Raw genomic sequence first — 23,016 nt, forward strand, 5'->3', positions numbered from 1 at the left:
CTACGTAGAAGACCTCTGTTTGGCTTTTTGGCTTTTCAAAAATTCATTTGTGCCTTATGGTGTAACGAGCGTTGCTGACATGCAACGTGATTCAGGATTTCAGGAAAATAACCCATTAATATATTGGGACTTCAGGAGTATAATCCATGAATCGCGTACATAACATGTGCATAACACGAACCATATAAAATTGTCTTAACACGTGGAAAATAGAAGACAGCCTTCAAAAATATTGCCCTAAACTGGTGGTTTTCTAACTCAGAGGAGGGGGGTTTTTTTGGGGGGGGAGTGGTAGGATTCCAGGTTCTTTGTGTTTTGTTTCTTGGACCTCTTGACTACTTAATCCAGATTGTGGTACTGTAAATAACACATTTACAAAGTTTTACACAGTTCCCTAGCAGGGTTCCCAACACACACCTGCCATATTGTTTACCCTAGTTTAACAGTTAGGGATGGGGAGATCTGGGCACTAGCAAGACTTTTCTTAAGGAAAGAGTGCACAGTTCATTCAGTGGGCCTGGGTAAAACAGACCTTGGCAAGAGAGCTGGCCCACCCATGAGGCAGACTGAAGCAGCTGCTTTGAGTGGTGGAATGGGATGATGCCCCACCCACCTCTACTGCCACTGCGGGGGTCGTGCAGCAGCTTCCAGTGAGATCTCATCCGTGACCCCACTAAGTGAGACTTGGGTGAGGGAGGTGGTAGCATCTTCCCATTTCACCTCAGGCGGCAAAATGGGAAAGGCCACCCCTGCTTGGAAATTTACCAGGGGTTATATTGGATTGCAAGAAGATCAAACCTCTCCATTCTTAAGGAAATCAGCCCTGAGTGCTCACTGGAAGGACAGATCCTGAAGCTGAGGCTCCAATACTTTGGCCACCTTATGAGAAGAGAAGACTCCCTGGAAAAGACCCTGATGCTGGGAAAGATGGAGGGCACAAGGAGAAGGGGACGACAGAGGCTGAGACGGTTGGATAGTGTTCTTGAAGCTACCAGCATGAGTTTGACTAAACTGCGGGAGGCAGTGGAAGACAGGAGTGCCTGGCATGCTCTGGTCCATGGGGTCACGAAGAGTCGGACACGACTAAATGACTAAACAGCAACAAAAATATTGTGCTTCGGCCAGAACAGTGTTTCCCAAACAGTGGACCCACCAGTGGGCTTTAGGGCTACATCCTGCTCAATGACTTCTAACCTTTTGATTGGATCAGTCTCAGCACCAGCAACTACTTGCATGCTGAGTAAAGATGGCCAGGAGACACGGAGATTAAGGGAAGGGAGAAGAGGATGTCTCCCTCCTCTGAGGGGAAGGACCAGAGGAAATTAAGAAGAGGGAGAGTGAAAATGAAGACCTGCACTGGTGCCCCGGTGCTATTTTTCTAGAAAAAGTGGTGCCAGAACTCACCATGAACACCTCCCTTGTTCTCTTATAATGGCAGTGGCAGCCACCTGAGAGAAGCTGGAACTGAATTTGGGTGAGCTGTGACTGGAAAAAAACCCTGTCCTCGACACGTATGCCAGAGTTTCTCCTGCAACATGTCACAGATGCTCAAGCAGATAAATTAATGTGCAGAGTATAGCATTTGAAAACCATTGGATTAACATATCTGGGTGAAATAGTTTCTCTCCTTGGGTCATGTCTGATTTAAAGATAGGGTTAAGGCCTTTGTTGTGATTAACCTTCATGGTTTTTTTAAATATAAATCATAATAATCCAAGTAATAACACTTAACCTACCACATAATGAGTTTTAGGAGCCTCCGTCAATTAGTGTGTCTGTAAATCCTGCAATATCAGGCACCTCGACTGCTGTGTACATGCCAAGTTTTCCATGTTCGTCACCGGCTTCATTGGATACTGTGAGCATTAACGTCACTGGCTCTGGAAAGACAGAATACTCCGCTTGAACAGAATATGCTTAATTGGAACTGCTGATTTATTGGCATGTTTCCAAGGGAACTAATTTGGCTTAATGAAGGTGAACGTCAATAAATGGTGTTTAATTAGAACAATATTATCAAACTTTCTACATAGTGGACGGGTGGTTAAACACTGTAATAAGCACTGGTTTTATCTTTGAAGAGTCCTGAACTCCGATTGACTTAAGGGATGTGCCAAAGGCTGGAAAAAATATATATAAGGCATTCGTATTTTTGTTACGAATAGTGCTGCTCCAATCCAAGTGAGCATACTTTTCATTATTAGTCTAAGAATAATTCCTCCTGCCTGACAAGGCAGACTGTTGCCGGCTAAAACAAAATCAAAGGGACATTCCAGAGATTACATATAGAGCTCATGGTGCCTTGCACTCATTGGTAAATCTCATTTAATAAGATGCTGCTATTTTAAAAGGTTTGCTCTCTGCATTCACGTTTCAGTGAAGAGATGCAATCATGTTAATGCATTCCCATAAGCAACTGCCCTTTTTGCTTGCACAAAAGGGCATCTTTTCCCTCTCCTCTCCTCTCCTCTCCTCTCTTCTCCCCTGCATCCTCCGGCACAGATTTTGAGGTGTGTGCAGAGAGGCTGAAGAAGAGAAACCAGAAGTCCTGTAGCTTAGGCAACTGTCCACCACACAAGTAGGTGGGCACCACTGATCACCCACACCTTGCAGATCAGAAGGTTGGCGTTTCGAATCCCCACAACAGAGTGCGCTCCCATTGCTCTGCCCCAGCTCCTGCCAACCTAGCAGTTTGAAAGCACGCCAGTGCAAGTAGATAAATAGGTACTGCTGCAGCAGGATGCTCTGGCTTCTGTAACAGTATCCCATTGCGCAAGAAGCGGTTTAGTCATGCTGGCCACATGACCCGGAAAGCTGTCTGTGGACAAACACCGGCTCCCTTGGCCTGAATGCAAGATGAGCGCCACCACCCCAAAGTTGCCTTTGACTGGACTTAACTGCCCAGGGGTCCTTTACCGTTACCTTTTACACCCTGCGGAAGTGAGAGCAGGACAGGTTATTGACAAACAGGGGAATACATTGCACATCAGGTAGACAAGATCCACCAATGTGGTAAAGAAGTGGGCAACATTTATCGTCTGGATGCGGGGAAAGGTGATGTGTATGCACCGATAGGCAGAGTGAGGCAGCTACCTCAGGTGGTGGATGCTGGAAGGCAGTGGGCCAGTGGTATCCCTCTGGTTATTCCCTATACAGTGGTACCTCCGGTTACAAACGGAGGTCCATTCTTAACCTGAAACCGTTCTTAACCTGAGGTACCACTTAAGCCAGTGTTTCCCAACCTTTTTTGGGCAAAGGCACACTTGTTTGATGAAAAAAATCTCGAGGCACACCACCATTACAGCCCCGTGACGTCAGCGCGCAGCGTCACGCCGGGAGGGACGCACGAAAGTGTAAGTTTCAAATTTTTTCCCTCCCCCTTGCCGGGGAACCTCCAAGCTTTGGGGGTGGGGGGGAGGAGGCAGCAAAGCGAGGCAGGAAGGAGAGCGCGGCTTGGCTGGGTGAGCTTTGGCAGGGGCAGGGAATGAGAGCCGCGAGGCGGGCGCTGCGGACGGAGGCGCTGCCCGCCGAGCTCGCAGGCAGCCAGGCAGGCAAACGGCGAGAGCCCCGCGCTGGGTGGCCTCTCCTCGCCGCCGCCGCCCCGCCTCTCGCCGCCCGACTCGCTCGCCTCCCTCCAGGCAACATCTCGCGGCACACTAGTGTGCCGCGGAACAGTGGTTGGGAAACACTGACTTAAGCTAATGGGGCCTCCCTCTGCTGCTGTGCCGCCGCCACATGATTTCTGTTCTCATCCTGAGGTAAAGTTCTTAACCCGGGGTACAGCTTCCGGGTTAGCGGAGTCTGTAACCTGAAGTGTTTGTAACTCGAGGTACCACTGTAGTGTCCTTTGATGCAGGCAGCAAAGAATACTCAATATGCTTTGGTGTGCTCTCTCTGCTTCAACCTGTGATTCACGTTCCTAGCTGTTTGGCTTAAGACAAAGCTATGTGTTCCCGCTTCACTATAATAGGGAACCTTAAAATGGCTGTAACGTGCTTCCCCGCTTTTCTGGAAGAAGTAGAACAAATTTGCAGGCACAGAAGCCCCTCTAGCTGATGAAACTTGCTGAATGGCAGACAAAAACATTTAGGGGCTTTTGTTTGTGAAGTGAATGGGATTTACTGTCATCCGTAACCCATATTAGATCAATACCTTTACCAGGCCAACTAATATTAGGCCAACATATTAGCTTCATACTTTTGGAGGGTGTGGTGGCACTTGTCTCTCACTGTTTCTTACATTAAAATAATCAGGAGGTGGCTAAGAGGGGCTTATTATTGTGTGTGTGTGTGTGTGTTAAACTAGCAGCTTTATACAGGCTGGTTTGGCTTTCTTAGAGCTTGCTTGTGTTGGGAAAGGCATTGCAAGGTGAGGCCGTCCTAAAAACTACCAGTGCAATGTTGATCAGTTCCAGAGGAGTTTTCTTTTTCCCAGTGGGTAGATTTTAAAACATTAAATGATGCTTTTAAGTTTTTAAAAAACAAAAAACAAAACCCCAATCATCTACTATTCAGCATTAATAGACAAACAAACAAAATCACCCAGAGCTCTTCAATGTTCCACAGGCAGAGTTTAGACTGGAGGTCCTCAGGGCTTTTTTTCAGCCGGAATTCGCCAGAACTCAGTTCCGGCACCTCTCAGGTGAGCACCATTGCCATTCTAAGAGGCATTCATGGTAAATTCCAGCACCTCTTTTTTTCTAGAAGAACAGCACTGGGGATCCAAAGGATTCATGTCACTCTGTATCTCTCTTTTCCAATACCTTCTACTTTTCCATTCACTGCAGTTTTGCTATGGAGTTTCCCTACTGCCAGCCCATAGCTCTGCAAGAACAGAAATAAATAAATAAATAAATAAATAAATAAATAAATAAATAAATAAATAAATAAATAAATTTATATCCCGCCCTCCCCAGTGCCAAAGCCGGGCTCAGAGCCGCTAACAACAGTAAAAAGAGCACAGTTTACATAAAATCACAGTCAATTAATTAAAATACATTCTGAAGTCAATTCAGAATCAAATTAATGGCAACCATTGGGCTAGAGTTCTATGAGAATTACAGAAGGAGAGAGGGAGTCAGACTGTGCCTTGGCCAAAGGCCTGGTGGAACAGCTCCGTCTTGCAGGCCCTGCGGAAAGATGTCAAGTCCCGCAGGGACCTAGTCTCTTGTGACAGAGCGTTCCACCAGATCGGGGCCATGGCCGAAAAAGCCCTGGCTCTGGTTGAGGCCAGCCTAACCTCCCTGTGGCCCGGGATCTCCAAGATGTTTTTATTTGAAGACTGTAAGGTCCTCCGTGGGACATACCAAGAGGGGCGGTCCCGTAGGTACGAGGGTCCTAGGCCGTATAGGGCTTTAAAGGTTAAAACCAGCACCTTAAACCTGATCCTGTACTCCACCAGGAGCCAGTGCAGCTGGTATAGCACCGGGTGAATGTGATCCCATGGCGAGAACCCTGTAAGGAGTCTCGCCGCGGCATTCTGCACCCGCTGGAGTTTCTGGGTCAGTCTCAAGGGCAGCCCCACGTAGAGTGAGTTACAATTATCAAGCCTGGACTGTTGCGTGGATCACAGTGGCTAGGTCAGGGCAAGAGAGGTAAGGAGCCAACTGCTTAGCTTGGCAGAGATGAAAAAATGGCGCCTTTGTTATAGCTACAATCTGTGCCTCCATAGAAAGGGAAGTGTTGAAGATTATACCCCAACTCTTAACAGACGGTGCTGGCACTAATTGCTCCCCTGCAAGAGATGGGAGTAGGTCCCCCAAACCCGTATCATCCTGACCCAGCCAAAGGACCTCTGTCTTTGAAGGATTTAACTTCAACTGGCTCCCATCCAGCCACAGCTTCCAAAAATCTGATCAGTGTGTCTGGGGCCAAGTCAGGATGGCCATCCATCAACAGATAGAGTTGGGTGTCATCAGCATAATGATGGCAGCCCAAACCAAAACTCCAGACAAGCTGGGCGAGGGGGCGCATAAAGATGTTGAAAAGCATCGGGGAGAGTATCGGACCCTGTGGCACTTTACACACCAAGGAGTGGCACAATGACAGTTCCCCCCCAAGCACCACCCTCTGTCCCCGACCAGAGAGAAATGAGCGCAACCATTGAAGGACTGTGCCCTGTATCCTCATGTTGGCAAGGCGGTGGTCCAGAAGTTTGTGATTGACCATGTCAAAGGCTGCTGACAGGTCTAAAAGAATCAGCAGCCCCGACCCACCTCAATCCAGCTGCCTGTGGAGATCATCTGTTAGGGAAACCAGAGCCATCTCGGTCCCATGACCAGAGCGGAAGCCGGATTGGAATGGATCCAGAGCCAATGTTTCATCCAGAAACCCACCAAGTTGTTCAGCAACCACTCTCTCAATCACCTTACCCAGAAGATTCGAAACCGGGCGGTAATTGGATAGATCTAAAGGATCTAATGATGTTTTCTTTAAGAGCGGGCACACCACTGCCTCCTTCAATTCCCCTGGGAATGTCCCAGTGCCAAGGGAGAAATTGATGATATCCCCTAGGGGGCCCGCACCTCGTCTGGACACGCTCTATTCAGCCAGGATGGGCATGGGTCAAGAGGACAGGTAGTGGGCTTTCCAGCTCGGAGGAGTCTGTCCACATTGGCTGGGGATATCCGGTCAAAGTGTTCCAATACTGGACCCGAGGACAGTCGAGGGGCCTCCAGTTCCATTATTGTATCCAAATTGGCAGGGAGGTCACGGCGGAGCAAAAGTGGAGAGTACAGAAAACTGTGCAGCAGAAGGTTTCATGGAGGCCCTGATCCGATCTGAGGCGCTTCATCAACATCACTGTTTGACTCAGAAAGCCTTCAAATTGCCTTTTTGTGCAGCTCCAGCACAGAGCAGCTCTCTCTCACACACACCCCTACAAAATGTATTGGGCCATTGTTTGTGTATGTTACTGGCATTCTCTGTCTATGCCATATACACTGTGCACTAGATTTCATGGCATATCTCCTCCACCCTATCATAATTTGAATTCCAGGGATCCTTGGGAGGAGGATGAATCCCGGGGCACGACTACATTCACATGTTCCCAGGTTCAGTCCCCAGGATCTCCAGGTAGGTCCGAGACAGACTCCTGTCTGAAACTTTGGTGAGGTACTGCCAATATTATGTAGACAGTATGGACCAATGTACTGACTCTGTATTAAGGCAGTTTCCTGTGTTCATAAATCTAGTACACATTAACATAGTGCTAAAGAGCACATCCCAGATCTTGTTAAAGGGCAAATAAGGAACAAAACAGGGATTGTGAACTGACGCTAATAAACAGAGGCAGCTGGAGTTTATATGGCCTTTGTTTTCAATGGGCTTATCTTTTAAGCAGTTCAAATTATTTCTGAAAATATAGAAAGGCATGCTAATAGAGATGTCTGCCACATCTGAGTGGTGCCCCTTTGTAATTTGCGTAGCAGAAACAGGAATTGCTGCCCATGCAAATTCAGCTGCCTAGCTGCAACTGTTTCTGAAAAACAACAGTGACTGGGTTGTGTTAATTCAAATCCCTCCTTTATGGTGATGGTTGGGCACCTGCAAGGCCTTTTCAAATGGGGCAAAAAAAAGGAGCAAAGTTAACCCTTAAGCCAATCTTATTGCTGAGAAGGCTGCCGTAAAGTGCAACTTTTTGATTCGCACGTAAACCTCTCCCCTTCCAGCCTTTTCAAAATCCTGAGAAATAGTTCCCAAGCAAAGTTATTGGATCAAGTTTTCAATTAAAGCGGATTGTGCAGTGGCAAGTGAAGACAAGAACAGGCACCAGGCAGGGCCCAACACCAGGAATAAGTGCAGTGTCACATGATTTTCACAAACATATACTTTATGTAGCCGAAAAGGAATGCTGGAAGGCATGGGTGGCAGTAAGGCTACATGAAATAAGGAGGAAAGCTTGTTTTAATCTGTAGCAATGACTGGGTGAGCTGGCGCGATATCATGGACTCTTTGCTTGATATACCTGATTCTATAAGAGCTAGAGACCAGGTGGGCTGCTTGTGGGCCCTTTCTCATTTTATGTGGCCCCTTGGAACTCCTAAAGCTGCTTCATTTTCCCACCCTAGCAGACTTCCTTTTTATTTATTTCCTCTGGCTGTTAAAAGTGTCATCCTCCCATTTTTTGATATACTTTCAGAACTTGGAAGGGAGCAGTATTTTATTTGATTAAAAATTACTTTTATTTTTAACTTTTTTTGCCGGCTATCTAAGAACAAATTGGCAGGCATCTGCTCTGTCTGTAGCACAACAAAGTAATTGCTTTCAATCCTGTTTCAGAACAGAAGTCATACTGGTTTCTTTGTACTATTAAAAAAACAACACTTCTGTATACTTATTTCAGCGTATTCCCCTCAAACGCAGCAGAGCTTACCTCTGAGTAGATCTGTGCAGGACTAGAAATGCTATAATGAAAACTGAAGCAGGGCAGTACCTATTTCTTTTTTTATATATAATATTTTGTATTGATGTTACAAAATTTTTTTAAAACAATACAAACATATAAAAAGACATACAAACACGCATAGTTTCATAACCTTTCTTTTTTCAATGAACCTTGTTTCTCAGACTCCCCCATACCTCCCCTTTCTGCATCCCAATGTCCAAATTTTTTTAGCAACTTCTAAATATTTCTGTCAAGTCTCTGTCCTTTTAATCTTTCCTTCAGTCTAGTCTTATATCGCTGTAATCCTTTCTTTCTTAAAACCTCGACATTCTAACATTCATCAAGTTTATAATAGTCCTTAAGATAGATTTTAAATTTCTTCCATTCTTCTTCCGCCGTCTCCTTTCCCTGATCACGGATTCTGCCAGTCATCTCAGCCAATGTCATATAGTCCATCACTTTCATCTGCCATTCTTCCAGGGTGGGTAGATCTTGTGTCTTCCAATACTTTGCGATAAGTATTCTTGCTGCTGTTGTAGCATACATAAAGAAAGTTCTGTCTTTCTTTGACACCAATTGGCCGACAATGCCCAAGAGAAAGGCCTCTGGTTTCTTAGGGAAAGTACATTTAAGTACCTTTTTCATTTCATTGTATATCATTTCCCAGAAAGCCTTAATCTTCGGGCATGTCCACCAAAGGTGATAGAAAGTACCTTCATTTTCTTTACATTTCCAACACTTATTGTCAGGCAAATGGTAAATTTTTGCTAGCTTGACTGGGGTCATGTACCACCTGTAAATCATTTTTATAATATTTTCCTTTAAGGCATTACATGCCGTGAATTTAATACCGGTGTTCCACAACCATTCCCAGTCAGCAAACATAATGTTATGACCAATGTCCTGTGCCCACTTAATCATAGCCGATTTAACTGTTTCGTCTTGTGTATTCCATTTCAGCAGCAAATTATACATTCTTGACAAGTTCTTAGTATTGGGTTCTAACAGTTCAGTCTCTAATTTTGATTTTTCCACCTGGAAGCCAATTTTTCTATCTTGTTTGTAAACCTCCATTATTTTATAATAATGGAGCCAATCTTGTACTTTTGGTTTCAATTTCTCATGACTCTGTAATTTCAATTTATCTCCATCTTGTTCCAAAATTTCCCAATACTTTGGCCATCCGGCCTCCATATTGAGTTTCTTCACTGCCTTAGCCTCCAAAGGTGACAACCATCTAGGGGTTTTATTTTCCAACAAATCTTTATATCTTATCCAAACATTAAACAATGCTTTTCTGACAATATGGTTTTTAAAGGTCCTCTGCACCTTGATTTTATCATACCATAAATATGCATGCCAACCAAATGCATTATTAAAACCTTCCAAGTCCAAAATGTCTGTGTTCTCGAGGAGCATCCACTCTTTCAGCCAGCAAAACGCTGCTGCTTCATAGTACAATTTTAAATCCGGCAGGGCAAATCCCCCTCTTTCTTTAGCATCTGTCAGTATTTTAAATTTAATTCTGGGCTTTTTGCCCTGCCAGACAAATTTCGAAATGTCTTTCTGCCACCTCTTGAAACAGTCCATCTTGTCAAGAATCTGCAAGGTTTGAAACAAAAATAACATTCTAGGCAGTACATTCATCTTGATAACTGCGATTCGACCTAACATTGACAATTTCAAATTTGACCATATTTCTAGATCTTTTTTAATTTCTGACCAACATTTTTCATAGTTGTCCTTATACAGGTTCCAATTTTTAGGTGTCAAATAAACCCCTAGGTATTTCACCTTCTTAACCACTGTCAAACCTGTCTCTTCTTGAAATTTCTCCTTCTCCATAACTGTTAAGTTTTTTTCTAAGACTTTAGTTTTTTGTTTGTTCAGTTTGAATCCGGCTACCTGGCCAAATTGTTGAATTATCTCCAACACCCTTTTCGTACTAGTGTTTGGCTCTTGTAGGGTCAATACTAAGTCATCTGCAAATGCCCTTAACTTATAATGTTTAGCTCCGACCTGTACACCTTTAACCTGCTGGTCATTTCTAATCATATTCAGCAACACCTCCAGAACAGAAATGAAAAGCAATGGGGAAATTGGGCATCCCTGTCGTGTTCCTTTTTCTATCTTACGTTCCTCAGTTATCACATTATTTACAATCAGCTTGGCTTTTTGTTCAGAGTATATCGCACCCATACCATTCTCAAATCCTTGGCCTACCCCCATCCCATGAAGATTCTTTTTCATAAAGCTCCAAGAAATATTGTCAAAGGCTTTCTCCGCATCTACAAAGATCAGCACTGCTTTAGTGTTTATTTTCACCTCTAGCAATTCCAGAATATCTATTATATTCCTTACATTGTCTGATAGGTGCCTTTTTGGGAGAAAGCCTGCTTGGTCCTTATGAATCTTCTCCATCAACACTCTTTTAAATCTTTTTGCCAAAATGTCTGCAAAAATTTTGTAATCCACATTAAGTAATGATATTGGGCGGTAGTTCTTAAGTTGATTCTTTTCAGTCTCTGTCTTTGGTATGAGTGAAATATACGCTTCTTTCCACGATTCTGGTGCCTTTTTCCCCTCTAAGATCTCGTTGCAGACTTCCTTTAACGGATGAACCAACCACTCCTTCAAAGATTTATAGTATCTGGAAGTCAATCCATCTGGCCCTGGAGATTTGCCCAATTGCATGTCTTGAATGGCACCCTCTATCTCTTGTTCTGTTATTCTCTGGTTTAAATCCACCTTGCTTTGATGAGAGATTTTTTTGTAATCCATATTTATTAAGGAATTTATCTATGTCCTCTTCATTTTGTAGTCCTTGAGAATAAAGTTTTTTAAAATAACTCAGAAAGCAGTTTCTAATCTCATTGGGTTTAGATATATTCTTTCCATCCACTTCTAGGCTTGTAACTGTATTTAGTTTCTGCCTTTTCTTCAATTGCCATGCCAGAAGTTTGCCACATTTATCTGCCGATTCGAATGTCTTTTGTTTCATTTGCTTTATCTTCCATTCAATCTCTTGATTCATCAATTCCATATATTGTGTTTGATATAACTTAATCTCTCTCAAAATCTCCTGGGACTTTGGTTTTGATCTTAATTTTTTCTCTCCTTCTTTTATCTTTTCCAAAATCTTTTCCTTCTTCTCATTCTGCTTTCTCTTTTTTATTGAATTTTGTTGAATCAAAAATCCTCGCATCACAGCTTTACTTGCGTCCCAGATCACTCTTTTTTCCACATCGGCCTTTAGATTTATTTCAAAATAGTCCTTTAAAGTTTTTTGGGCCTTCATGTGGATCTCTTTATCTCGAAACAGGGTGTCATTCATCCTCCATCTAAATTGACCAGTTGTTGTAAGTTTCATTTCCATCTTCACGGCGTTATGGTCGGAGCACGTTTTTGGGCAGATTTCTACCTTCTTAATCTTTGGAGCCATCCCACTAGTGATCCAAATTTGATCAATTCTGGTCCAGGTCATCATTGCTTGAGAGAAGAAAGTTCCCTCTCTCTCCAGAGGGTTCCTTGTTCTCCATATGTCTATTAGGTCCATATTTTCCGTCATTTCAAAGAAGGTCTTCGGAAGTCTTCCTTCCTTGGAGATTGTCAGTCTTTGTGCCTTGTCCATATTTGTAGAAACCACACCATTCATATCTCCCATAATTATCATATTATAATCCAAATAGTCCATCAGAGTTTCATGGAGTTTCTTGAAGAATTCCGCCTTGCCTTCGTTTGGTGCATAAATTCCAACTATTAAGAATTTTTCTCCTTGTACTTGTATTTCCACTGCCAGATATCTTCCTTGTTCATCTTTAAACATCATTTTTGGAACCCATTTCTCTTTTACATAAATCACAACTCCTCTTTTCTTAACTTTATCCGATGAAATGAATTCTTGTCCCAGTCTTTTATTTATAAGTAGTTTCCTGTGTACCCTGGTTACATGTGTTTCTTGTAGGCATATCAAATCCAATTGTTCTTTTTTCAGAATATGAAACACTTGGCGTCTCTTCAAAGGCATGTTCAGCCCATTGCAATTCCAACTAAGGAATTGCAGGGCCATCTTATTGTTTCTCTGTTACTCCTCCTACCGCTCCAAGTTGTTGCTCTTCCTCTGATGGTGGTGGTTTAAGTCCAAACGATAGGTTCAGAATGTCTAGTGCTCTCCTTTGTTCTGCAATTGGATCCACAGTGCCCTTTTGTAGGTCCTCTTGGTTTCTTTCCAGAAATCTCTCTTTGTCTTGTATTGTCTTTATTTTCACCTTCTTCCCCTTGTAGTCAAAAGACAGTCCTTGTGGGAACTCCCACCTGAAAGGAATAATGTTCTTCTTCAGCAGGTAAACCAAATCCTTATAGAAGGTTCTCAACTCCAAGATATGTTTAGGGATGTCTTTAAAAATCTGTATAGATGAATTTTCAATTTGCAAGGCCTTTTGGTAGTGTAATTTTAATATTTTGTCTCTTTCTTCCTTAGATCTAAGGGTAATCAAGCAGTCCCTCGGGGTCTTTCTGTTCAGTCTTTTGCCCAGTCTAAATGCTGTTATTATCTTAAATTCTTCCTCCTCCAAGTCTTCCCAGAAATCAGCAAACTCTTGTGTTAAAAACTCCGCAAGATTGTCTCCTTCGCTCTCAGGAATCAGTCTCAATTTCAGATTTCTTTCCTTTCTCTGTAGTTCCCACAAAGCCAGAGTTACATCATGTTCATGAACCTTTTTAGCGATCGGTTCTAAGTTCTCTTGAGTCTCTCCGGCAATAGTTCTCGCTTCCTCTGCAATTTTACGTGTTGCAGAATTTTCTTGAACCAGCCTGTTTATAGATTCTGTATTCAAGTCCAATCTTGCTGTTAGTTCTGTTAATTTCTGTGTATTTTCTGTACTCTGCTTTGTCAGGGTCTCCAAAGATTGATTTATCTTGAGTAACGCTTGTGTCACTGACTCCATGGAGGCAGCTGTCACTTTTTCTTGTCCTGTTATTCCTATAGGAGTTACGCCTGTAATTGAGCCTCTTTTCTTTTGTTGCTGTTGCTGGTGTTGTTGTTGCTTAGCTTTGGCTCTTGTGGTTATCTCTTCTGCTGGGCCACTCATATCCCAAGGTCGTTCCCACAGGAATAGTCCTCTGATGGAAAATTCCACTGTCCTGGACTGTTACAGCCGTTACTTTGGCCCTCTAGGGGGAGCAAACCAAAATGTCCGAGTACGGAGACAAAAAAGTTAAAGACAAGTATATCAGGAGGCTTGTAAATATGTGTTACAGCACTTTTTCCGATAGATACTATTTCAACATGCTCCAATATACTGTAGCAACAAGGTCAAAAAACTTTGTATCAAGCGAAGCTTCAACCATGTAACTTTCCCAGAAGTTAAAAGACAGTTCAGTGCCCTAATGTCTTATTTGGCAGATCGTTTCAGGGAGCAGGCAGCAGAAGGCTTCTTTTCCTTTTAGATAAATCGTGCAGTTCTTAATATCCCTTTTTCCTCCCCTCTGCCCTGCTTGCTAGAGGGGAGATCTAGATCCAATGTCAGGTTTAAATAGTCAGAAAAAGTCTCATACGGATGCAGCTTTAAATTCCGTTGCTTTAGCTGTCATGCAGTCGGGGGAAGGCAGACTTCCTTAATTTTTACCTTCCCTGTTTTCAGCCAAATTTTCTTTTAAAGAGTCCCAAATTAATGTTCAGTCTTACTCACAGGTTTTCAGTTTTCAGATTTACAGGAAGGAATCGGCGCTCTCCGTCAATGGCGACGCGGCTTCACCCTGCGGGCTGGGTAGCGACTCTCAGCACCGCGCTCTCCCGATGCCGTTCCAGAGCCTTTAAAAAGGCTCTTTCTGCAGTAAGGGGGGGCGCTTCTGGTGCCCACCGAGTCTCCTTGTTCACAGGCTTCAGCGCCTGTGATTTTAGGGGTCCCCCGCTTGCCGTAGCGGGTCAGACCCGAACTCGCAGAGCAGTCCTCCTCCGGAGCTCGGAAAGAGGACCGCCATTAACGCTGGCGCCGACCGGAAATCAGGGCAGTACCTATTTCAGGTTAGTTAATCCACTTTTACCTCTGGCTTTGTCCATTACCAGATTTGGTTCCACCCAGTGCCATGATAGATCACCTCTGAGGGAATGTGGCCCTCATCAAAAAAACAGGTTGTTGATCATGGTAAAGTGGTCCCAGGATTTAGGGGAAAATATATTGATGAGCCAATGGGAACACCTGTGAGAAAGAGATATCAAATTTACGGCATTCTATAATAAGAGAGAATGTAATGAAAATGCAATACAGATGGTACCTGACCATGGTCAGACTGGCAAAAATGTATTAAAACTGTAGTGATGTTGGAGATGCAACAATGGGGCAGGAACCTTTCTACATATGTGGTGGGAGTGCAAAGAGATAGTGGGATTCTGGGAAAATGTATATAATGAACTGAAAAAGATATTTAGATTTTCATTTTTTAAAAACCAGAATCCTTTCTCCTAGGTATCATGTCAGAGGAAATAAAAAGAACAGTAAGACCAATATTTATGTATGCAACTATGGCGGCAAGGTTATTGACTGCCCAAAATTCGAAAAGCAGCAGCGTCCCAACTAAAACAGACTGGTTATCTAAAATAATGGAATACTTCCATATTGCCGAACTAACAGGGAGGATAAGAGGAGATATGGTACAAAAAGTGAATAAGGAGTGGGCTGTCTTTAAGGAATACATCAAAATTTATGTGGAAAAAGTAGAATTTCTGACAGATATTGAGTGAATCCAGAAAATGATTAGAGTGAAAGGAGAGTAAAGTCAAGATAGAAGAAGAGATTAAAGAAATAATGAAATGTGTTTAAGCTAGCTTGAAAAATAAAGTAGCATAATGAGAACGGCTGAAAGTCAAGTCACTTGGTGGGTGTCCATGTGGGGTAGGTGTGTAGGTATGTTGATATGTATAGTATAGGTAGGTATTATATAGAGTAATGAAGGTATGTTTTATGTTATGAAAATAAGGTAGTGTGTCGTATATGTGTATTGTGTAAATGTATATGTATGTGTTTTATATGTTAATAAAAATTTTTAAAAAAGCACAGGTTGTTGATCCCTAAACTAAAGGCAGTACTGGGCAGGCGGGACTTATGCTGGATCCTAACTCATACCCACCAACATTTCCCTGATGAAAATAAGGACCTCCCATTCCATAACGATAATGTTACTCTTTATACCACCCACATCGTACTGGGTTGCCCTAGCTACTCTGGGAAGCTTCCAACATATATGCAAACATAATAAAACATTAAACGTTTTTTAAAAACCTTCCCTGTACAGGATTACCTTCAGACGGCTCGGGCGTTGGATAACGCCATACCCTCCAACATTTCTCCAGTAAAAATAGGGACAGCCTAAAGAAAGTGAGGTTTTTTTTCTCCCAGCTGGAACTAAGTTCCAGCACCTTTCAGGTGGGCACCAGAAAATGAGCAAGGTGTTCATGGTGAGTTTCCGGCACCTCTTTTTCAAGAAAAAGAGCACTGCTAGCAACAATTGTATTAATAAAAAGGAATCCATAAGATGAACTATGTTAATGGGTCAAATGTATTCTATGATACTTTGCTGCATTTGAACTTTATGCCATACCAGAAACAGGGGTAGTGACAGTAATTAAATAAAAATAAAAATACTTTCCACCAGCAGCCTGATTATCAGTGGGGAGAAATTAAAAAGTATAACAGAAGCAAGTACTGTGCCCTCTGTCCTTTGTCAGTAGATAACAATAAAAGCAGGGAACTTTTGAGTGGAGAGTAATTAATTGAGCCTAATCACCCTGACAAAACAATGTGATTGGGAATAAAATTCAAGTTCCCAGTTATGTAAGTGCCCTTTTTTTCTTTCCTTTTCTTTTTGCAAAAGGCCACATTATTTACTTCGCCTAGGCTGCGGGAAGCAGTCCTGGACTTGGTACTGTTGCTTGCTTCCAAGTTGTGACATCCATTTGCGGGCAAATGCTTTCCTCTTCCTCCATTTAAGAGGATCTCCCAGAATATATATTCCTCTCTAAATTACATTTCTTTAAAGGAAATAAAACAGAAGTGAAAATAATGAAACAGCACCATTATTTGGATTACATTTATCTTTAATCCACTTTGTCCTCTGTATAAAATAACAGTATAAAGACATCTGCCAATATTTTAAAGGCTTCTGCTCGGGTATGAATTATATTTTTAAATTAGACCCTAAAGCTGCATTCTAATGCAGTACTTTCATTTACCAGAGTATCCACATAGTTGTGTTCTATTCCCAGGGCACCCTTTATTTAATCAGGCTGAGAGCTCGACAGACCTGTATCCGTTTTCCACATAAATCTCTGCCAAATACTGCTGACTTTTTCATTTAACCTTCCTGGCAATGTCTGACCTCCTTGCGAAATCTCTCTCTCTCTCTCTCTCTCTCTCTCTCTCTCTCTCTCTCTCTCTCTCACACACACACACACACACACACACACGAAAACAAGCACCCGTTTATGTATAAGGACAAATATAGTTAGTTGCGAGATAAAAACGCCCACTCCTTGGAATGGCACCGAAGGCAGGCAGTGTCCTTGCCGGTTGCGCACACGTGAACCGCCGCAGTAAACAACTTTAGCCTTTCCCATTAAAGGTTAGAGAGAAGTGATTGATACATTTGACAAAGAAATGTAAGGTCAGGAGTAATAGAGGCAATCTGTTATTTACCCCCCAAAAGTGCATGAAGAGCTATAAGTGTGTTGGGTGCCGGCTTGTTCATTTTTCAAGCACCTGCTCTTTCCGGATAATGGATAGGGATGAGTGGAGCTGCCGCTTGTGGGAATCTCCATCTGCACTTGTGGCGCCCTGGGAATAAAGTACGCGAGAAACCACCAAGGCCACAGTACTCAGGCGGAGGATGATTTGGTCTTACTGACTTCAGCGGCATTAAGCCAGCTCAAATCCACACTCTCTTTCTCAAGTGATTTGTAGATGAGCTGTTAAACTGTAATGGGCTTTGGTCTGAGCTCAAGACCAGTGACTCTCACACTTGAGCGCTAAGAGCAGAGGTTCCCAAACTTTATGCTGTGGACTACCCATTGTCCATAACCTGAATTCATGTGTTCTGCATGAAAAATTCACATTGATTTTTAATTGCATTTTTATTGCTCCTGTTATTACTTATATTGCATTTTATCAAGGTGGAATCTACACAGATATAAAAAAACTGTTCCAAAAATGTTTTTAAAAATACATCAAATTTTCCATATTTTTCCATAAGGCTCGCTATCTGGTGTCACATTGTATATTGCACTTAAAAAAAACTTTTAAAAGTTTTATTTGCATCTGTATAGCTGAGTCCAGAGTTGCAATTTGAATTCTGTGGAATACAATATTCTGAGCCAGCCGGAAAAATAAAATGGTGATAAATGTACCTAAAATCTATGATGGGAGGGATGGTGGCAATGTGTTAGGCTTTTCAAAAGCTTGCTTCCTTGTTTGTTTTTGGGGGTCATTTTACATTTTTTTTGCCATTTTCATCCCTAATATGCTTTAGCAAGTGCAAGGTGGTTTGTTTGTTTGTTTGTTTGTGTGTGTGTGAGAGAGAGAGACAGACAGACAGAGAACTGAAATTCTTGTAGATCTCTGACAAGAGCAGACCTAAAAACTTGTGACCGACCAATGGATTGTAGCAGGGCTGTAAACCTCTTGCCGTCCCCCCCTGCTTTGACTTGAATGGCTGACCACAGTGCAAGCTTAATGTGTTGCATTTGGGTATATTAGTCAAATAAGAGAGCAAGTAGTCCATTCAAGAATGTCTTATCATCATGACATTGCATTTCCAGTTATCTTTGTGGATACAGGGGTTTAAATTGCATCAGCGGGAATGCCGAATTGGCTCCGCTGCTGCATTTGCACCATAGAAATGCTTTTATAAAATATAAAATAAAATCATGGATCCCTGGCTGTTATTTGCCCCAGAAGACACTGTTTGCAGACATAGGGTCCTGATTAGGTCATGCATGCAATATAGGTAGGGTCTAGGAGCTCTGCAAATCATGTTATTTCAGAAAGGAAGGGGCCAATGTAAGCATGATGCTTTCAAAGTATGTTAACATAACAAGCAGTTGGGCTCTGAGGTTGCACATCTTAGGCAGCTGAAGCTAAAGATGATGGTTTGTAGCAAATTCTGAACCAGACCAAGCACTATGCTGTATGGTTTAGCACTAGGGCGCCCAGTTTTCAAGTGATATCTGCATTTCAGTCCACATCTCACTATTTGTTTCTTGGGATTTCAGATCACTTCAGATTTGCAATTAGAAAGCTGCAGCCTTCACAAGCTAGAGGAAAGCTCCATTTCCCTTCTTTAATTTTCCTCTTCTCTTCCTTTTCACAGGTATGTTTCCTTCTTTTTACCCCCAGCCCCTCTAATATTTGGTCTCAGTTTAATCTTCCTTCCCTAAGATGCTTGAAGGCAGAAGGCAAAGCCACCCAAAGGACTAATTTGAATCCCCTGAAGCCTGGCTGACTCCCATTCTCAAAGATCAACTGTGCTTGGGAATCAGAACGGTTGTGGGCAGCTTTTTCTCTTTTCAAAATTGAGCTTTTCAAGTCTAGATTCAGCTGTCAGGAGAGGTTGCCGTTCTAACTATAATACATAATATCAAAGCAATGAAGCACCAGGTGCCAGAAAATTGCAGGCCAATTGGAAAATTCTGTAATCTGTGATTCCATCTGGCCCGTGTGCTTCCAGTGGCCATACTCGTAGATTGTCAGAACTATTCATTAAGTTTGTTGTGAAACCAAGTGCTTAATATCAGTAATTTAGGAGGTTCAATGGGAAGTTAAATTGCTTGAAACTGTTTTTGAACAATTGGGTGCAGTGTTGGGGAAATAGCAATGTAGCATATCTGTAAGGAGCTTTTTTTAGTTTAGCTTAGTTTTTAATGCCACGCTGGAACTTCAAAAAGATTCCCAACGCCTCCCTAAAACCAGCGCTATTTTTATAAGAAAAAGAGGTGTCAGAACTCACCGTGAATGCCTCCCTCATTCTCTTAGAATGGCAATGGAGCCCACCTGAGAGGTGCCGGAAGTGAGTTCCTGTGAGTTTCCCCTGAAAAAAAGCCCTGCCTAAAACCCACTCTTCCCCTGCATAGAAGGATGAGGCTACATCAAATATATGGATCTATAGTGTGGTGTAGTGGTTAAGAGCAGTAGTCTCGTAATCTGGGGAACCGGGTTCACGTGGTGTAGTGGTTAAGAGCGGTGGACTCCTAATCTGGGGAACCGGGTTCGCGTCTCCGCTCCTCCACATGCAGCTGCTGGGTGACCTTGGGCCAGTCACACTTCCTTGAAGTCTCTCAGCCCCACTCACCTCACAGAGTGTTTGTTGTGGGGGAGGAAGGGAAAGGAGAATGTTAGCCGCTTTGAGACTCCTTAAAGGGAGTGAAAGGCGGGATATCAAATCCAAACTCTTCTTCTTCTTCTTCTTCTTCCTTCAGGTAGTGATAAAGTGGGATATCAAATCCAAACTCTTTTTCTTCTCTTCTTCTCTGTAACACCTGCTTCTCCTCTCTCTCTCCCCACTCGTTAGGGTGCCCCTGAGAGGCTGGCGCCCTGGCACAACGAACCACTAACACCAATGGGAAAGAAAGCTCTGTCGGAAAAGGGCACCAGAGTCGTGGAAAGAGGTGTACATTACACTTATACCGAAAACAGAGACTGAAAAGACTCGGCTTAAGAACTACCGCCCTATATCGTTACTTAATGTGGATTATAAAATTTTTGCAGACATTTTGGCCAAGAGATTGAAAAAAGTATTGATGGAAGAGATCCATAAAGACCAAGCGGGCTTTCTCCCAGGAAGACACATGTCTGATAATTTGAGGAATATAATAGATATTTTGGAAAAACTAGAAGTGAATATAAACACTAAAGCAGTTTTGATATTTGTGGATGCGGAGAAAGCTTTTGACAACATCTCTTGGAGTTTTATGAAGAAGAACCTACATGGGATGGGGGTAGGCCAAGGCTTTGAAAATGGTATAGGTGCAATATACTCTGAACAAAAGGCTAAATTAATTGTAAATAATGTGGTTACGGAAGAATTTAAAATAGAAAAAGGGACACGATAGGGGTGCCCAATCTCCCCACTGCTTTTTATATCAGTCCTGGAGGTCCTTGGAAAGCTCTGTCTTTTCCCCATATTCCAGTCCAGCAGGCCCACAATGGCGACTGTATTGCTGTTGGTGTGGCTGACATGGAACCTGGCAATAGAGGGAAGGGGGTAAGAGTGACCTTTTCTTCCCTCCATTGCCCCCTCCTTCCTTCCCTCTCTCTGGTGCTCCTCCTCAGCACCTGCTGCTGGCCTAGCATGGAGCTGGCAGCTTGGGCCCCTCCGCCAACCCGACCTGACCTCTCCTCTTCCCTCCTCCACGCTTGAGTCTCTTCTGATACCAGCATGGGCTAGAGGCTGGAGCCTGCCCATCTATGAGGGGTTTGGATTACTCTGTAATTAGGTAGGATATCCACCAGATTTTGCATTTCCCAAATATTCTGACATAGTTCCCAGCAGCTTCAACACATAGAACTACAAATTTAAATATGTATTTAAAATATTTTGGAGAGGATTTTTTTAAAAAAAATATGCATTACTGAGGAAATGGGATGGCATTACTGGCACAACGCTGCAAAAGGGGCCTGAACTGGAAGCAGACAGATTTTTCTATCTTTACCTACCTACTTACCTAATCTGCGACAAAATGCTGGGTTTGCTCTGGGTTTTTTACAGCCCTTTTCAATGTTTTCAGCTGCTGCCTGAAATCACGAGAATCTCAGCTTTGAATTTCACAAGAAACATTCAAATGCAATTTTAGTATCTTCCCAAGAGCAAAGGACAAACAAAATGTGAAATGGATGGATCCCAAAACATATTATTTTATTTCCTTTGTTAAAACGTGGCCTTAAACATTTATTTGGAGCAGGAGGATAGTTCTCATGTTTCTATGTGTTGCATATGTCTGTCATTGTCCAAGACACAGCTGCGGTCAAGCCAAAAGAACCCACAGAAGCCAAACAAGAAGCCATCAGAGTTGAAAGAACGATCAAGTTGGTGACCTATTTTTCGCATCTCCTAAACCTAAAACAACTGAATTCCAATCCAGAGAACAGTTGCTGTTAAGTTCCACTGAAACAAATGGGACAAGGTCATTTACCTTTAGCCAGAATTAAGTAGTGGGGCTACCTTCCTTGGGGGTAAGGACCTCAACAATTAAGAGTAAATAGAAGTAGGTGGAACAGCTAATACAGTTAAAACGGTCAGCAGCAAAAGTTAAAAAATTAAAAAACAAAAAACAGCAGAGCAAAAGGTAGAAACTGCTGCTCACATCACCATCTTGACTCTCCTCTCCCACCAAAGAAAGAGTGTGAGTGATGCTAACTGCTAGGTGTCAAGAACAAACAGAGAACGGCCACCTTGCTGTGCTTATGAGCTTTCTTGGGGCAACTGGTTCACCAGTGTGGGTGGCAGAGTTCTGGACTCAATAGAAATTTGGCCAAAATCTAACACAGGGTTTCCCAAACTTGGGTCTCCAGCTGTTTTTTGAATACAACTCCCATCATCCCTGACCACTGGTCCTGCTAGCAAGGGATGATGGGAGTTGTAGTCCAACAACAACTGGAGACCCAGGTTTGGGAAAAATTGGTTGTTCTGTCCACAGTCTCAACATAAATGATAAAGGTAAAGGACCCCTGACAGTTAAGTCCAGTCGCGAACAACTCTGGGATATGTAATTTCCCTTCTTTGGAAGGCGGTTGGAGGATGGATGGCGGCTAACAGATTGAGGTTGAATCCTGACAAGACAGAAGTACTGTTTTTGGGGGACAGGGAGCGGGTTGGTGTGGGGGATTCCCTGGTCTTGAATGGGGTAACTGTGCCCCTGAAGGACCAGGTGCGCAGCCTAGGAGTCATTTTGGACTCACAGCTGTCCATGGAGGCGCACGTTAACTCTGTGTCCAGGGCAGCTGTCTACCAGCTCCACCTGGTACGCAGGCTAAAACCCTACCTGCCCGCGAACTGTCTCGCCAGAGTGGTGCATGCTCTAGTTATCTCACACTTGGACTACTGCAACGCGCTCTATGTGGGGCTACCTTTGAAGGTGACCCAGAAACTGCAATTAATCCAGAATGCGGCAGCTAGACTGGTGACTAGGAGTGGCCGCTGGGACCACATAACACCGGTTCTGAGAGATCTGCATTGGCTCCCAGTACGTTTCCGAGCACAATTCAAAGTGTTGGTGCTGACCTTTAAAGCCCTAAACGGCCTCGGTCCTGTATACCTGAAGGAGCGTCTCCACCCCCATCGTTCAGCCCGGACACTGAGATCCAGCGCCGATGGCCTTCTGAAGGTTCCCTCATTGCGAGAAGTGAGGCTACAGGGAACCAGACAGAGGGCCTTCTCGGTAGTGGCACCCGCCCTGTGGAACACCCTCCCATCAGATGTCAAAGAGATAAATAATTATCTGACATTCAGAAGACATCTTAAGGCAGCCCTGTTCAGGGAAGTTTTTAATATGTAACGCTGTACTGTTTTTAACACTGATTGGGAGCCGCCCAGAGTGGCTGGGGAAACTCAGCCAGATGGGAGGGGTATAAATAATAAATTATT

General features: G+C 43.2%; 1 long non-coding RNA gene across 3 annotated transcripts in view; it reads right to left on the reverse strand.

Moving 5' to 3' along the window:
* The window catches only part of LOC308584510, a 150,602-nt gene that overhangs the window by 89,692 nt on the left and 37,894 nt on the right, over positions 1–23,016 (reverse strand). For all 3 annotated transcript variants that reach the window (XR_014006862.1, XR_014006863.1, XR_014006864.1), the window contains exon 2: positions 1,737–1,880. This is a non-coding gene — a long non-coding RNA (uncharacterized lncRNA). The remainder of the gene's footprint in view (positions 1–1,736; positions 1,881–23,016) is intronic.

Source organism: Podarcis bocagei, assembly GCF_964188305.1.
Source record: "Podarcis bocagei genome assembly, chromosome: 3".
NCBI lineage: Eukaryota > Metazoa > Chordata > Lepidosauria > Squamata > Lacertidae > Podarcis > Podarcis bocagei.